This window comes from Lycorma delicatula, chromosome 1, assembly GCF_047948215.1.
Source record: "Lycorma delicatula isolate Av1 chromosome 1, ASM4794821v1, whole genome shotgun sequence".
Lineage (NCBI taxonomy): Eukaryota > Metazoa > Arthropoda > Insecta > Hemiptera > Fulgoridae > Lycorma > Lycorma delicatula.
The window spans coordinates 16,472,865-16,478,864 of record NC_134455.1 but is presented as its reverse complement, the minus strand read 5'-3'; the positions used below and the strand labels follow the sequence as shown (position 1 = coordinate 16,478,864).

The 6,000-nt window shown below is 28.7% G+C and overlaps 1 protein-coding gene across 3 annotated transcripts in view; it reads left to right on the top strand.

Moving 5' to 3' along the window:
• The first annotated feature begins 4,858 nt into the window (after nucleotides 1–4,858).
• LOC142329117 (sideroflexin-1-like) overlaps nucleotides 4,859–6,000 on the top strand; it is a 37,638-nt gene continuing 36,496 nt past the window's right edge. For 2 of the 3 annotated variants that reach the window (XM_075373636.1, XM_075373483.1), the window contains exon 1: nucleotides 5,228–5,396. The gene's annotated coding sequence lies outside the window, so the exon portion shown is untranslated. Of the gene's footprint in view, nucleotides 4,965–5,227; nucleotides 5,397–6,000 lie in introns of those variants that run through there. The other variant, XM_075373567.1, reaches the window with a different exon arrangement.

Genomic DNA, 6,000 nt, shown 5'->3' with positions numbered 1-6,000 from the left:
TCCGATATTATCTGAAGCAAACCATACAATTTGTGGTTTTTGAAGTGCTGCACTGCAAAAGGCCTTCTGGTACCATGAATTTTCACCTGACCCTCTACATCTACAGTTGTAATCACCACAAGTATTTCAAAGTCATGTGTATTTACAGTTTATAAAATGTGCTTCTACTGATGATTGTAATGATTGTTGGCTCAAAGTATTAAACAACTTACCAATTTTTAGAAGGCATAAACAGAAGATATGAATTTGTAATGCTCTATCACCCACTCATGATCAGTTAATGAAACCCATCATTTAATATGTAAAATTACAGGTGCTTGGTTATTTACCACTGTGAGGCCTGTAGGAATTCAAATTTTGAATAAATGGTAGACTACTGTGGTCACCCATCTGCATTGGGAGAGAAACTTCAACCCTCCACAGTCATAACGTTGCTCAGGTAGGTATTTTCTAAGGCAGGTAAACAAAGGTAAATGAGCTACCTGATTAGCTGATAATATGTGCTACCTTATCAGCTGATATAGAAACAAATTTTATTTATCTCATGTGTTGGTTCTTTTAGACTTATGTTATGAATTGATTCTATCTTTCACCTAGCAATCGATAAAAATTATTAGTGTTATAATTTTTAATAATAATAATAAGGGTTGATCCTGTTCTAAGAATTTACTTGATTTTTTGTCAAGGTTTTTGTTACATACTTTCTGAGGCTTCCTCCTCTTGCTGTTTTGTATTACTCTTGAGTTTTTGTTAATCAGTATAATACAGAAGTCCCTCATACTTAGTAGTGACTAGACGAATTGCATCCTAGCAGCTTTGTTTTTTTTTTTAATCGTAGACTTAAACCTTACAAAAATGTGCACATCTGAAAAGATTAACAAAAATTAGATTCAATAGTTACTTATTAACTTTAGTACAGGTGCTGTTGACAATGTATAAACTTGAATAGGAGACTGCAAAAGTGTACCTTATAGCATCTTAATGTGAAGCATTGAATTTAAGCATTTTTACTGAATACTATTAAAAAAAAAGTGTGTGTGTGTGTGTGTGTGTGTGTGTGTGTGTGTGTGTGTGTGTGTGTGTGTGTTTCAACTCTTGTGTAAAGGAATCTCTTAAAAAAAGAAATATCATATTCAAATATCAATATTTAAATTTTTATTAACACAATGGCTCTCAGCAGAGAAACTTCATCAAAAAATAAAAAAAGTATCTAAAATACTGATCCATTCAGTGAAAAGGGACGAACACACAAACAAAATACATGAAAGTTAAATTGTAAACTTTCTCCTCTATTTTTGAAGTTTGCTAAAATATAAAAAAAGTTTGATTAATTTATACATTTGTAGGCTACATCATTAAAAAAAATACATCTTTCTAAAAATAGGTTTTTTTGTGTGATGAGGATAATCTAATTACTGGTGTATCAGATTTTTCTTTTTACATTTTTATGTAGGAAGATTTTTAATCAGCTGATTAAAAACCTTGATTTGGTGTTATTTTGTATTTTGTGATTCAATTCATAAACTTATTTAACAGCTGAAAATATTATTGTTGGAACAACAGAACTATTTATATAGAAATTTTTTTCTGAAGCTTATGTAATCATTTTACCATAATTATTAGTATTTCAAAAAATCATATTAAAATTACAATATTTTCATGTTTTATATTGTTATATTATAAAATTTTTTCTGGAAAAAATAATTAGGAAATTTTATTGGTTTCTTCTGGCACATTGATAGAAAAGTAGATACCATTAAAAACATCCAGTTTTAAACTATCATCATTAATTATTGCTATCATCTACATAACAATAGGTGTCACTTTTTTGTTTATCTGGAATAAACTATATCAAGAAAAATAAGCTTAAAAGAATCAATCACGATGTTTATGAAGTATTAACAAATTATAAATAGAAGGCTGAACATGGAAATTCTTGTTTAAGGTTTTTATACATATAATACTATCTACTGTAATATTTAAATTGGACACTAAAGTGTGTTTTAAATCCAATCTCAATGGTAATAAAGGAGAAAGGAAATTGTTAAAGTAGAAAAAGTTATAGCACCGTTATAATGTTTAACATAAATGTGGTAAAAGTAATCAGCAGATGGAAAAAAATTGACATTTGACTTGATGATAGTTTCAGGAAAAAATCTGAATGCTATGAATAATAATAATGATCATAAAGATGAAATAAGTACTTTATTGTTAACTGGTCCATTGCATGAGAAATGGAAAATGGTATTTTAACTTATACAAAAATGTGTGTTTTTTTTATCAAATTCAAAAAATAAAAAACATTCAATGTGTCACATAAAGGTACTGAGGCTACCTAATCTGGATTTTATCATTTTTTTTATACGATTTTAACTTTAGTGTGTGCTCTAATGGTAATACCATATTCTACCTGATAGTGAAAACAGCACTTTTATTAAAGGTAAGAACAATTGAATTTGTTAATCTTTTCAGATACATACAATTGCAAGGTGTGGCAGAAAAGTAATGAGACTGGCAATACTGGGAGTGATGATCTGGTAATGATGCATGCTCCTCCTTCACATAGCTTGTGCATCAGCCACTCTCAGATGTTCAGTGAAAGTTTCAACCTCATGTGGTAACTATGCGACACTAGAGAGCATGAAAGCGTGATAAGTGAAGCTGTATTTTTCTAGTGCTTTACAAAAATGGAACAAAATTTGGAGCAATGGTGTGTCATCAAATTTTGTTAAACTTAGTGAATCTGTGAGTTTGACTTATGAAAGTTGTAATGAGCCTTTGGGGAACATTCCTTATCTAGAGAACAAGTATTTTGATGACAAAAATCATTTTTTGGGGCTGGGAAGCAATGTAAGATCAACCTTGCTCAGTAAAGTCAACATTGACAAGTGATGAATATGTGGAAAGAGTGAAAATGAGGAAAGAATGTGACCTCTTGTGAGGTCAGATGATCAACTAACATTGAGTATTGAGTTAAATTTGATCAGATTTTGACTAAAGATTTGGGCATGAGAAAGATGTTTGCCAAGTTGGTGTCAAACCTTTCTGTGAAAGAGAAAAAAAATTTAAAGATTGTATGCTTTGAACCTTCTCAATGGAATCTAGAATGGCCCAGGTTTCTTTTGTTATGTGATCAATGATAATCGATCATGCATTTTTCAAGTACGAGCCAGAAGCATCAAAAGTAAAGAGTGGCACACTTAACACTTAACATCAAGTCCATGCTGATTTGTTTTTTTTTTTTTTGACAGTAGGGGGATTGTTCACACAGAACTTGTACCCCAAGAACAAACTGTCAACCAAGATTTTATAAAGAAGCCCTTGAAAGGCTTGGAAAAAGGGTGATTCATGACGCACAGACATTTCAAACACTTGGTTCCTTAACCATGACAGTGCCCCCTGTCCAATGGCAATTTCCATCTACCAGTTTTTTATGAAAAAAGGTATTCCAGTGGTTCCTCAGGCCTTTATTTTTCCTGATCTGTTAGCATCCTAATTTATTTTAAATGGTAAGCTATTTAATGTTAATTAGATGAAGTTAGAGAGTTAAGTCTGGTTAGGTAACACCATTTCCATATATTGAACTTTGTACAATATCAACATAACTATTAAACTTAACCTAGTGTTCGCTTTGCTTTCTAACCTTGCCTAATTACTTTAAACAAATTATATATACAAACGGTTTGGCAGACCTACATGTAATGTAGTAGTAGACCTCATGATGATTGTAATCTGCATACTAAAGTAATACAAAATTTTGAATAAATTATTTCTAAACTCTGGGTTTAGAAATTTTCTGGGTTAAGTTGATTTTTTATTACTGGAAATCTTGATTAACAGATGGATGATTACTTATTGAATACTTTGTATTATACTTGATTTATCCAAAAGTTAGGGTTTGATTAAGAATTACACTAGCCTAATAATTTATCACTTTCTGATTAAGAAGAAAGCATGGAACTCCATATACTGATCCTGAATCAGTCTAAGAAGTTATTGCTTTGCCTTAAATTAGAGTGTTAAAATACCTCACCTGAACAAAGATTTAGATATAGTTTACCACTTGGTGGGACATATTCTGGTTAGAACTCAATAAAACTCTTTTTGTTTCTTAAAACGATGATCGTAGTTTATAGTGTGCTTACCAGTTTGTTTGTTATAATTTTTTCAAAAGGTAATTCTTGAAATAATTTCATCCTAGTTAAATAAGTCAACATCCCTTGTGAATGCATAAATTCGTTAAAGGAAAAAATCTACTAAGATAGCTCTTTTTAAAAAGAAAATCAAAAAGTAATGAATTAATCATTTCTGTACTTTCAGATAACAAGCAATTTTAATTATCTTTTGATGTAAGATTGAAGCAAAGGAGCAGCTGGGAGTTTTAGTTACTATAGTAGTGATCTTATTTGATATTAGTCATGGGTAACAGAAAATCTTGAAAGTTTAAATTTTCTGCTGACATTGATCTGCAGAAGCTAAATGGAAATTGGTAGGAAAACTACTAAAACAAAATAATAAACAATATATTAAACAATTTATTTTTTACTTAACTGAATATATTAAGTGTGGTAACTACATATTAATAGCTAATAGGTAAAAGGAATACTGATAGGTGATTATTCACTTATTTCGTAGTTTTCAGAATAAAATTAGTAATTATAAAACTGTGTGAGGTAAATAATTACCATGAGAAGTAGTTTTTATAATGAATATTTTTATTGAGTAATGTAAAAGATAATTAACTTGAGATAATTATTCAAAAATTTGCTTTTATTTTACTTTAAAAAAACATAATTTTTTGCTCTTAATTAATCTCACAATTGTTTGTTAATACTATTTAATTTATAACTGGGTAATAAAGTTTGTAACATATATGTGAAAATATTCAAGGAACTGTGATAAATGGCAGTTATGTTCTAAACTACAGTGATATTCAACTTATGACTCAAGCTTTTTTTTATATTGTAAGTAGTAGAGCAATTAATTTTTAATTATTTTTCAAATATCTTAATTATAAGTAGGTAGGACTAATCTACATACTTTACCTAATTTTAAATGATACTATTATATTAATAATTGTAATTCAAATTATCGCTCATAATTTTTAACTATTTGGAAACATGAACTATAATTGTTTGACCATTGACCTTAGATAGTAGATTTGCCATTATTTTGTGAGTATATGATCTTTGATTCATGTGATTGTGTAAGTTAAATATTATTAATATTACAGTTATATGATTGTTATTAAATGTTTATACAAGTAATTTAAATTTTGAATAGTGCAACTTATATGTGTATATGTCTGTTTTGTTCAGTGTTGTTAGCAGTCATAATATCTTGAAGTCCAAACAAATACTTAAATAAATCTGGTTTTGAAGTCTGTAATTGTTTTTGTAAGTAATATTTCAGTAAAAAGTAATAGTTTCAATAAAACATATATTATGCATTGTTAGTAAATAAAAATAATAAATAGCTCAGCAAATTACATCTTAATACATCATAATTGTTCTGTTAAATAATGATAAATCTGTTCTTTCGCATATGATTTAGAGCCATAAACTTATTGAAAATGTAAAATTAAATTTTATAAATATAAAATATAATATAAAGATAATCATTAAGATAATGTAAATCTCCTCTCAGCTTCTTTGTTAAGATTGTCATAGAAGGCTTCTTCTGATCAAATCTTATGATTAATCAACTAGTGTTAATTAATCAAGCAGAGAAACTCTTTCTCCGCAGTGTTTGAGATTAAAGCAAAAATTTAGACATAATTATAATATTCTAATATTTGGAACAAGCATGAAGTGTGGATGGAGTGCTGAAGCTGATGATTTTAATCATTAAAAAATGCTGTCTGGAAATAAAGGTTGTTCATAAAAGTGGATTTTCAATTGTCATAAGAATTATAACACAATTGAAAAGGTAAAGTATTAAGGTAATGTAAACATATTATGTAATATCTCTGTAACTTTGGTCTTGAATGTAGATAGTACA